The sequence below is a fragment of the Platalea leucorodia genome (assembly GCF_965183815.1).
Source record: "Platalea leucorodia genome assembly, chromosome: 2".
In the NCBI taxonomy this organism is placed as follows: domain Eukaryota; kingdom Metazoa; phylum Chordata; class Aves; order Pelecaniformes; family Threskiornithidae; genus Platalea; species Platalea leucorodia.
Window position 1 is genome coordinate 865,033 of NC_138824.1, and position 11,953 is coordinate 876,985.

Genomic DNA, 11,953 nt, shown 5'->3' on the forward strand with positions numbered 1-11,953 from the left:
CCATCCTGAGTCTGAGTGCAGGAAAGAGTAGAGTATTGACTGCCGATCCATCGGCGCTTCTGAAATATCTTACATACCCCCATGTACTGATTGGACCTCGATAAGCTAACGACTGGATCAGCCCTGCCTGAGTGACCTCTGACTCTTCTCCTGCGACAGCGCCGGCAGCTCGGCCGTGCTCAGCCGACAGCCTGTGCCGGGGGGGCCGGACCCGCCGCCCCCGTCGCCGCCGCGCACCCCACGTACCGGCCGTCGGAGGTGTCGGGATGGGGCTGGGGCGGCACCGAGGTCTCTCCTGGCTCCGTTAGAGCCAGCGTCACCCAGGCGGGTTTTGCAGTGCACTCGAGCACCACGTGTCCGGCCGTCCGGCACGGGGATGAAGTGACCGCTCGGTCCCTGCACCCCTCCCTTGGGGATGTGGGAGGGAGCCCCCCGGGGGCAAAACCCCAGGGGATGCGGAGCCCCAAAGCCCGGCAGGAGCCCAGGGCCGTGCCTGGCCCCAGGGCCCCAGCAGGGAGCCGAGAAGCCGGGGGCAGACGGGACGCAGCGTCTAAACGCGGGGCGGCCACGGCACCCCCAGGTTCTCCTCCGCGCGGGCGTCCTGCTGCGTCCCCCGTTCCCCTCCCCTCTTCCCTTCACTAATTAAACTGTCTTGGTCTCTAGCCAAGAGTTGCCTTTATTTCCCACGTTTGCCCTCCCGATTCTCCCCCCATCCCGCTGGGGGAAGCGAGCGGCTGGGGGAGCTCGGCTGCGGGCTGGGGTCAAGCATCCAGGGCCTGGGCTCGGCAGGGAGGGACCTGGGGTGGGTTTGGGCAGGACCTGGGCTCAGCATCGAGGGGATCCTCTTTCATTTCAAAAGCTCTGTCCAGTGCTGCTGGAGGGCCAGGTGTGGGGGTCCTTCTTCTCCTCCTCCTCCCCCTCCTCCTCCTCCTCCTCCTCATCCTCCTCCTCCTCCTTCTCCTTTGCACTTCCACTTCCCCTTCACCTTCCCCTTCTCCATCTCCTTCTCCTTCTTCCTGTCCTCCTCCTCCTCCTTCTCCTCCTCCTCCTCCTCCTCCTCCTCCTTCTCCCCCTCTTTGAAGCCCCACGAGGCCGCCCCATCCTGCAGAGAGTGGGACTCCATCAGCTGCCACCCCTGATTCCCAGGGAAACGTCCCAGCCCCTCCTGAGCCCCTCGCATCTGCCCGTACCGGCCAGGGAAGGGTGCAGGGAGCTCTGGGTGCCACAGAGGGGGGCTCTGCCTGCCCCACCGGCCCCCCTGACGTACTATAGAAGGGGTCAGGGGCCCCGTGGCAGCAGGCAGCGGGCGGTGGGCACCGCAGTCTGGCATCCTCTCGGCAGCCGGCAGCCTCAGCCTCTGCCACGCCAGCAGTGGGGGGGTCCCGCCACTGGGGACCCAGGAGGTCACTGGGGATCCACACCGCGGGCCGGTGCTGGCGACTCGCAGCAAGGCGGCCACCTCAGAGCCGGTGCCATGGGGCGCTCCCACATCCCCACCCTCGCTGAGCTGCTGCCACTGCCGGTGCTGGTGCTGCCGCTCGGCCTGGCCTCTGCCGTGCTGCGGGGCAAGTAGCCCCGGGTAGGTGACTGCTGCACCGCACCACGCTGCACCGGGGTGAGGCGTGGGATGGATTGTGGTGGCGTGGAGTGGTGTGGTGTGGCATGGTGCAGGGTGGCATGGGGGGCTGCGGTGTGGGGCCGGGAGCTGCTCCCATCTCACCCAGCTCCCGGGGACCCTGCAGAGGTGCCAGAAGAAGTCGAAGCCTCGGACAAGGGCAGCGAGAGCCCGGCCAGAGAAGCAGAGCGGTGAGTGGCCCCGGCACCGAGCACCCTGCAAACAGCCGGCACCCCACGGCAGCCCTGACCCGGGGCTGTGCCGGGGGCTGCCGGCCGCTCACTCCATCTCCTCCCTCAGCAGCTTCTCCCCGACATGGAAAGACGGAGAGGAACAGACGGTGGATGAATTGGCTGGCCATCTCCGGCAATATGAAGAAAGTCTCTTTTCCTCCCTACGGGCCTGTGTCTTGGCTGTGGAGAAACCGCCTGACGTGCTAGCTGAGAAGTTATCCCGGGAGATCCAGCGATTCAAAGAGGACATGTCCGACTCCTCAGCTGTACGGACCGCTATCTCAGCCATTAGGAGTATGCGTCCCTCTGCTCAAGAGAGAGCACAGAGTGGATACACACCACGGGCCGCTCTGTGGTCTTACCTGCGTGACCACGGAGAGGACAGGAGGAAGCGGGATGGAAAATCTACCTCGACCCTAGAGGCACAGGCACCTGAGTTGCAAGGAAACAGGAAAACTGTTGCTCCCGTTTCCAGCGAGCAGTTCCCCAGCCAGAGCAGAAGGGCGGATTTTGCTTCTGATCTTAATAAAGGGATTTTTGACTCGCGTTTACAAGAAGCGAGTAACGAATGCTATGACCAGGACTAGAGGGGCCCTGCCTCCAGCCAGGTGGAGGAAAGGGACAACCGGGTGTACCGGACTGTGTGGATTCGATGGCCTGGCACATCAGGCCCGCCGGAGTATAAGGCTTTAGTGGACACCGGTGCACAGTGTATCCTAATGCCATCAAGCTATGAAGGGGCAGAACCCATCTGTATTTCTGGAGTGACAGGGGGATCCCAAGAGCTGACTGTATTGGAGGCTGAAGTGAGCCTAACGGGGAAGGAGTGGCAGAAGCACCCCGTTGTGTCTGGCCCAGAGGCACCGTGCATCCTTGGCACAGAGTACCTCCGGAGAGGGTATTTCAGGGACCCAAAAGGGTACCGGTGGGTTTTTGGCATAGCCGCCTTGGAGACGGGGGAAATTAAACAGCTGTCTGCCCTGCCCGGTCTCTCGGAGGACCCTTCTGTTGTGGGGGTGCTGAGGGTCGAAGAACAACAGGTGCCAATCGCTACCACAACGGCGCACCGGCGGCAATACCGCACCAACCCAGACTCCCTGATTCCCATCCACAAGCCGATCCGTTGGCTGGAGAGCCGAGGAGCGATCAGCAAGACTCGCTCACCTTTTAGCAGTCCCATATGGCCAGTGCCAAAGTCTAATGGAGAGCGGAGACCGACAGTAGACTATCGGGGCCTGAACGAAGTCACGCCGCCGCTGAGCGCTGCCGTGCCGGACATGCCGGAACTTCAATACGAATTGGAGTCAAAGGCAGCCAAGTGGTATGCCACTACTGACATCGCTAATGCGTTTTTCTCAGTCCCTTTGGCAGCGGAGTGCAGGCCACAGTTTGCTTGCACTTGGAGGGGGGTCCAGTACCCCTGGAACCGACTGCCCCGGGGGTGGAAACACAGCCCCACCATTTGCCGTGGACCCATCCAGACTGCGCTGGAACAGGGTGGGGCTCGGGAACACCTGCAGTACATTGATGGCATCATCGTGTGGGGCGACACAGCAGCAGAAGGTTTTGAGAAAGGGAAGAAAATAGTCCAAATCCTTCCGGAGGCCGGCTTTGCCATAAAACAATGTAGGGTTTTTGCCATAAAACAAAGATCCAGTTTTTAGGAATAAAATGGCAAGATGGACGTCGTCAGATCCCAATGGATGCGATCAACAAAATGACAGCCACGTCTCCACCAACCAGCAAAAAGGGTACACAGGCTTTCTTGGGCGTTGTGGGGTTTTGGAGAATGCATATTCCAAATTACAGTCTGATCGTAAGCCCTCTCCACCAAGTGACCCAGAAAAAGAACGATTTCAAATGTGACCCTGAGCAACGACAAGCCTTTGAACAAATTAAACAGGGGATAGTCCATGCAGTAGCTCTTGGGCCAGTCCGGCAGGGCAAGGTGTAAAAAATATGCTCTACAGCGCAGCCGGGGAGAACGGCCCCACCTGGAGCCTCTGGCAGAAAGCACCGGGGGAGACTCGGGGTCGACCGCTGGGGTTTTGGAGTCAGGGATAGAGAGGATCCGAGGCCGGCTATACTCCAGCTGAACAAGAGAGATTGGCAGCACAGGAAGGGGTTCGAGCTGCTTCGGAAGCGATTGGTGCTGAAGCACACCCAAAGTGGCCGAAGGGCGGCTCCACACCGTGTGAGGTCACGCTCGGTATATAAGCTGGGGGAGTTGGCCGGGAGGGGGGGACCGCTGCCTGCGGACCCGCTGGGCATCAGTTGGCGAGTGGTGAGCAACTGCCTTGTGCATCACTTGTTTTGTATATTATTATCATTATTATTGTTATTACAACTACTATTTTACTTTGGTTTATTTGAATTATTAAACTGTTCTTACCTCAACCCACGAGTTTTCTCACTTTTACTCTTCTGATTCTCTCCCCATCTCCTCCTCCTCCTTCTCCTTCTGCCCCTCTTGTAAGCCCCTCATGGTGCCCCATCCTGCAGAGAGTGGGCTTCCATGAGCTGCCACCCCTGATTCCCAGGGAAATGTCCCAGCCCCTCCTGAGCCCCTCGCATCTGCCCGTACCGGGGCGTGGAGGGCCGCCGGGTGTCACAAAGGGGGGCTCTGCCTGCCCCACCATGTCACAGAGGGGGCCGCGCCTGCCTGACGTACTATAGAAGGGGTCGGGGGCCCCGTGGCAGCAGGCAGCGGGCGGTGGGCACCGCAGTCTGGCATCCTCTCGGCAGCCGGCAGCCTCAGCCTCTGCCACGCCAGCAGTGGGGGGGTCCCGCCACTGGGGACCCAGGAGGTCACTGGGGATCCACACCGCGGGCCGGTGCTGGCGACTCGCAGCAAGGCGGCCACATCAGAGCCGGTGCCATGGGGCGCTCCCACATCCCCACCCCGGCTCAGCAGCTGGCGCTCCTGATGCTGGTGCTGCAGCTCAGCCTGCTCTCTGCCGTGCTGTGGGTCAGGCGGCTCCGGGTAGGTGACTGCTGCACCGCACCACGCTGCACTGCACCACACTGCAGTGTGGGTTGGCATGGGGTGGGGTGGGGTGGTGTAGGGTGGGGTGGTATGACATGGCGCGGTGTGGTATGCTATGGTGTGGCGTGGTATGGCATGATGTGGTGCAGGGTGGCACGGGGGGCTGTGGTGTGGGGCCGGGAGCTGCTCCCATCTCACCCAGCTCCCGGGGACCCTGCAGAGGTGCCAGAAGAAGTCGAAGCCTCGGACAAGGGCAGCGAGAGCCCGGCCAGAGAAGCAGAGCGGTGAGCGGCCCCGGCACCGAGCACCCTGCAAACGACCGGCACCCCACGGCAGCCCTGACCAGGGGCTGTGCCGGGGGCTGCCGGCCGCTCACTCCATCTCCTCCCTCAGCAGCTTCTCCCCGAGCAGACGGAGGAGTGAAGCAGCGCAGGCTGACCCCGGAGATGCAGTGAGTGCTGGGGGAGACCCCCAGATCCTGCCCCAGACCCTCACCCCGTGCCCTGCCCCTGCCCGCTGGCCGAGCAGGGGGTGCTGCCCGCGGGTCCCGCCGGAGGGGCCGGGGTGCAGCGGGGTCTCTTCCCTCTGCTCCTTTGCAGGGCAAGTGTGGAGGCTTCGAGCAGAGAGCACCTGGCCCCGCTGGCCTCCATGGACTCCCTGGGCTCCCTGGCCTCCCTGTCGGGGAACAGCTCCTCTTCCCTCGGCTCCCTTTACTCCTTCCCGGAGCCCTGGTTCGGTGCGGCGTTGGAGCTGGCAGCGCTCAATGGCTCGGGACCGCCCAAGGCTGTCAAGGGGCCGGTGGGGACGCCTGGCCTGGGCCTATGCCAGGACCCACCACTGGAGCTGCCAGCGGGGACAGAGCAAGAGCGGGTCCCCGGGAAGAGCAGGGACAGGGCACAGAGCCCTGTGAACTTGGAGCTGCCCCGCGACAGCCACCCGGCCATGGCAATGGACAAGGGGGAGCTTGTCCTCGAGCTCATCCGTGCTCTCCAGGCCACCCAGGCAGTGACCAAGCAGTGCTGTGAGCTGCTGCAGGTAGCATTGGCCCAGTGGCAAGGGGCAGCGGGGGGTGACAGCGGAGCCTGCGGTGGGACCCCCCCTGGGGAGCCCTCCCGCCCTCCCACCAGGATGGAGGTGCAAGAGGAGCCGGGGCTGCTGGGGGCCAGAGTGTGGCCCCAGTGCCTTGGAGCGGATCTGCTGGGGTTGGACATGGACCTGGACAAGGCTGCAAATGGGGACATGGCCGAGGTCCCGGGACCAGAGAGGAGCAACTCCATGGAGCTGGAAGGGAGCAGTCCCACTCAGTTGGGCAGGAGCAGCCCTGTAAAGCTGGGCAGGAGAAGCTGGATGGAAGTGAAGAGCAGCAGCCCCATGGAGCCAGAAAGAAGCAGATCCATTGGGCTGAGCAGCAGCAGCCCCGCTGCTGCAGGCAGGAGAACCCTGGCAGAGCCCAGTGCCCAGCAGTGGGTGCCTGCGGGCAGGGCCCATCGCCGGGCGGCCCCACAGCCGTGCAGGGCAGTACGGTGCGTGCGCGAGGCCTGCGCCTGGCTCTGGCACTGCCTGAAGGCCTGCTGGAGACCCTGCTGATGGCCCCCCCCGCCTGCCCCACCGCGCCACAGAGGGGGCCGCGCCTGCCTGACGTACTATAGGAGGGGTTGGGGGCCCCGTGGCAGCAGGCAGCGGGCGGTGGGCACCGCAGTCTGGCATCCTCTCGGCAGCCGGCAGCCTCAGCCTCTGCCACGCCAGCAGTGGGGGGGTCCCGCCACTGGGGACCCAGGAGGTCACTGGGGATCCACACCGCGGGCCGGTGCTGGCGACTCGCAGCAAGGCGGCCACCTCAGAGCCGGTGCCATGGGGCGCTCCCACATCCCCACCCTCGCTGAGCTGCTGCCACTGCCGGTGCTGGTGCTGCCGCTCGGCCTGGCCTCTGCCGTGCTGCGGGGCAAGTAGCCCCGGGTAGGTGACTGCTGCACCGCACCACGCTGCACCGGGGTGAGGCGTGGGATGGATTGTGGTGGCGTGGAGTGCTGTGGTGTGGCGTGGTGCAGGGTGGCACGGGGGGCTGCGGTGTGGGGCCGGGAGCTGCTCCCATCTCACCCAGCTCCCGGGGACCCTGCAGAGGTGCCAGAAGAAGTCGAAGCGTTGGACAAGGGCAGCGAGAGCCCGGCCAGAGAAGCAGAGCGGTGAGCGGCCCCGGCACTGAGCACCCTGCAAACGGCCGGCACCCCACGGCAGCCCTGACCCGGGGCTGCCCGCGGGTCCCGCTGGAGGGGCCAGGGTCCAATGGGGTCTCCTCTACCACATGGTGAGCGTGGCAGTGTCGAGCGAGGAGCGCCTGTGCCCGTGGGTCCTGCTGACTTCCCTGCACTCCCTGGGCTCCCTGTCGGGGAGCAGCTCCTCTTCCCTGGGCACCCTCAACTCCTTCCCGGTGCCTGCGGTGGGACCCCCCCTGGGGAGCCATCCTGCCCTCCCACCAGGATGGGAGTGCAGGATGAGGTGGGGCTGCTGGGGGCCAGAGTGTGCCCCCAGTGCCTTGGAGCGGAGCTGCCGGGGGTGGACATGGACGAGTCTGCGGATGGGAACGTGGACCAGGACCCAGGTGCAGAGAGAAGCAACTCCACGGAGCTGGAAAGGAGCAGCCCCATGGACTCAACCAGGAGCATCCCCGCTGCTGCAGGCAGGAGCACCCCAGCAGAGCCCAGTCCCCAGCAGCAGGTGCCTGCAGGCAGGACATGTGGCCGGGCAGCCAAGGAGCTCCGGAGGGCAGGACAGCGCCTGCAAGAGGGCTGTGCCTGCTCTGGCACTGCCTGAAGGCCTGCTGGAGATGCTGCTGCCGGACCCCTTGTGTCCACTTCTGCAAGCCCCCGTCATGGCAGTGCTGGTCCCACAAGAGGAACGGGTTCCCCTGCTACTGAGCGGCTGGGGGGAGTGGGGTCGGGAAACCCCATGGGCTGCCCCCCCATCTGAAATGTTAAAAAATTAAATGTTTTCTCTATCCCTGGTGCCATGGTTCATCCATCCATCCCGTGGCTGGGGGTGCGACCATTCAGTGCCCAGCCCCAGCAGCAATGGGCTGGCAGCGGCACTGCCGGCACCCACAAAGCTGGGGGTGGGGGTGGCTGGGACCGCAGGGGGTGTGCTGGCATCTGGGGACCTGGGTGGGCTGGAGAAGTGGGCCAGCAGGAACCTGAAGAAGCCCAACAAGTGCCAAGTCCTGCCCCGGGGAGGAACAAGCCCAGGCACCAGCACGGGCTGGGGCCACCCGCCTGGAAAGCAGAAGGTCCTGGTGGGCACCAAGCTGGCCACGAGCAGAGGTGGCCAAGGGGCTGCGTGGGGAGGAGCGTGGCCAGCAGGTCGAGGGAGGGGACCCTCACCTGAGAGGGCTGGGGCTGTTCAGCCTGCAGACGAGACGGCCCCGGGGGTCTCAGCCCTGGACAGCAACACCTGCGGGGAGGCTGCCAGGAGGGCGGGGGCCAGAGGCGGTGGGCACCGCCGGGGGCAGTGGCAGCAGTTCCATGCGTTGCTGGGTTTCATGGGTGGTTTAGGGGTGGCGTGAGACCCCCAAAGGGGTAATTCTAACTGTGACTGCTCAGCAGTGGTCATTAGTGGCGGAGGAATGAACTGGCATGGGAGGAGGCCCGAGAGCAAGAAGGGGTTGCACTGGCGGGAAGCAGGGATGCCAGAGACAGAAGGGCTCCTTGCAAGGGAGTGAAGTTTCCCTGGGTGCTGAGATAAGGAACCGCCTCAGCATTGGCAGCGATCACTGCTCGGGAACAGGCTGGGCTTTGATCAGCGGGTGGTGAGCAATTGAACTGTCCATCCCTTGTTTTGTAGATTCATTTATCATTATTAGTATTACGTTCTCTTCCTCTGCTGTCCTATTAAACCATCGCTATCTCAGCCCACGACTTTTCTTACTTTTGTTCTTCCAGATTCTCTCCCCCATCTCACCGTCCCTCTGCCGAACAGCTCCTTCTGTCCCTTTGCCAGGTACGGGCCTCAGCTTCGTGCTCCCTCAGTTTGGTGTGGGCCCAGAAGCCGAACGTGTGCAGCCTCTGAAAGCTTTTCACCTGGAGGGGATCGAGGCAAAGCTCTGTCTTCTCGGGGACGCCCGCACCTCCCCTTCTGTCCCTTGATGACCCTCCTGCCCCATCCCTTTGCCAAACCTCCCCTTCTGTCCCTTGATGACCCTCCTGCCCCATCCTTTGCCAAACCTCCCCTTCTGTCCCTTGATGACCCTCCCCTCTTGTGCCTGGTCTCGCCCAGGCTGCCCCTGCCTGGCCCTGCAGTTCTGCTCCTGCCCAGCCTTGTGCGCATGCTCCTGCCTCACCCACAGGGCTGCTCCTGCCGGGCCCCATGGAGCTGCTTCTGTCCGACTCCATGGCGCTGCTCCTCCTCACCTCCATCGGGCTGCTGCTGCCTGACTCCCCGGGGCTGCTCCCGTCGAGCTCCACGGGGCTGTTTCTGTCTGGTCCCACGTCCATGCCCTTGTAGTTGTCCACATCCGCAGACTCGTCCACGTCCACCCCGGGCAGCTCCGCTCCAAGGCACTGGGGGCACACTCTGGCCCCCAGCAGCCCCAACTCGTCTTGCACCCCCACCCTGGTGGGAGGGCAGGACGGCTCCCCACGGGGGGTCCCACCGCAGGCCCCCTCGCTGCACCCCACTGCCTCTTGCCGCTGGTCCAGCGCTGCCCTCAGCAGCTCGCAGCGCCGCTCGGTCACCGCCTGGTTGGCCTGGAGAGCACGGATGAGCACCAGGACAAGAGCTCCCCCTTGTCCGTGGCCATGGCTGGGGGGCTGCCAGGGGGCAGCTCCATGTCCGCGGGGCTCTGCGCCCTGTCCCTGCTCTCACCAGGGACCCGCTCTTGCTCTGTCCCCGCTGGCAGCTCCAGTGGCGGGTCCTGGCCAAGGGCCGGCCCCAGCTCACCCTCCAGCCCCCGAGAGCCTTGGGGAACTGGGGGGGGGTCCTGAGTGGGTGAGTGCTGCCAGCTCTGCCATTGCACTGGGCCAGGGCTCTGGGAAGGAGTTGAGGGCGCCCAGGGAAGAGGAGCTGCTCCCCGACAGGGAGGCCAGGGAGCCCAGGGAGTGCAGGGAGGCCAGCGAGATCCGTAGGGACAGGCGCTCCCTGCTCCAAGCCTCCATGCTCACCCTGTGGTAGAGGAGCAGAAGGAAGAGACCCCGCTGCACCCCGGCCCCTCCGGCGGGACCCGCGGGCAGCACCCCCTGCTCGGCCAGCGGGCAGGGGCAGGGCACGGGGTGAGGGTCTGGGGCAGGATCTGGGGGTCTCCCCCAGCACTCACTGCATCTCCGGGGTCAGCCTGCGCTGCTTCACTCCTCCGTCTGCTCGGGGAGAAGCTGCTGAGGGAGGAGATGGAGTGAGCGGCCGGCAGCCCCCGGCACAGCCCCGGGTCAGGGCTGCCGTGGGGTGCCGGCCGTTTGCAGGGTGCTCGGTGCCGGGGCCGCTCACCGCTCTGCTTCTCTGGCCGGGCTCTCGCTGCCCTTGTCCGAGGCTTCGACTTCTTCTGGCACCTCTGCAGGGTCCCCGGGAGCTGGGTGAGATGGGAGCAGCTCCCAGCCCCACACCACAGCCCCCCGTGCCACCCTGCACCACATCATGCCATACCACGCCACACCATAGCATACCACACCGCGCCATGTCATACCACCCCACCCTACACCACCCCACCCCATGCCAACCCACACTGCAGTGTGGTGCAGTGCAGCGTGGTGCGGTGCAGCAGTCACCTACCCGGGGCTACTTGCCCCGCAGCACGGCAGAGGCCAGGCCGAGCGGCAGCACCAGCACCGGCAGTGGCAGCAGCTCAGCGAGGGTGGGGATGTGGGAGCGCCCCATGGCACCGGCTCTGAGGTGGCCGCCTTGCTGCGAGTCGCCAGCACCGGCCCGCGGTGTGGATCCCCAGTGACCTCCTGGGTCCCCAGTGGCGGGACCCCCCCACTGCTGGCGTGGCAGAGGCTGAGGCTGCCGGCTGCCGAGAGGATGCCAGACTGCGGTGCCCACCGCCCGCTGCCTGCTGCCACGGGGCCCCCGACCCCTTCTATAGTACGTCAGGGGGGCCGGTGGGGCAGGCAGAGCCCCCCTCTGTGGCACCCAGAGCTCCCTGCACCCTTCCCTGGCCGGTACGGGCAGATGCGAGGGGCTCAGGAGGGGCTGGGACGTTTCCCTGGGAATCAGGGGTGGCAGCTGATGGAGTCCCACTCTCTGCAGGATGGGGCGGCCTCGTGGGGCTTCAAAGAGGGGGAGAAGGAGGAGGAGGAGGAGGAGGAGAAGGAGATGGAGAAGGGGAAGGGGAAGTGGAAGGGCAAAGGAGAAGGAGGAGAAGGAGAAGGAGGAGGAGGAGGAGGAGAAGGAGAAGGAGGAGGAGAAGGAGGAGGAGGAGGAGGAGGAGGAGGAGGGGGAGGAGGAGGGGGAGGAGGAGAAGGAGGAGGAGAAGGAGGAGGAGGAGGAGAAGAAGGACCCCCACACCTGGCCCTCCAGCAGCACTGGACAGAGCTTTTGAAATGAAAGAGGATCCCCTCGATGCTGAGCCCAGGTCCTGCCCAAACCCACCCCAGGTCCCTCCCTGCCGAGCCCAGGCCCTGGATGCTTGACCCCAGCCCGCAGCCGAGCTCCCCCAGCCGCTCGCTTCCCCCAGCGGGATGGGGGGAGAATCGGGAGGGCAAACGTGGGAAATAAAGGCAACTCTTGGCTAGAGACCAAGACAGTTTAATTAGTGAAGGGAAGAGGGGAGGGGAACGGGGGACGCAGCAGGACGCCCCCGCGGAGGAGAACCTGGGGGTGCCGTGGCCGCCCCGCGTTTAGGCGCTGCGTCCCGTCTGCCCCCGGCTTCTCGGCTCCCTGCTGGGGCCCTGGGGCCAGGCACGGCCCTGGGCTCCTGCCGGGCTTTGGGGCTCCGCATCCCCTGGGGTTTTGCCCCCGGGGGGCTCCCTCCCACGACGTATGCCAGGCGTACGTATCGGATCCCTCCTCTCTCTCCTGGCGGGACGTTCCTTTTCTTATCTTAACGGATGCAGCTTCTGCTGGCACTTGGGGCTACCTTATCTTTTTGGCTTGCACCGGTCTCGGGGCCTTCCTTCATGAAGAAAAGTGAAAGTTCAC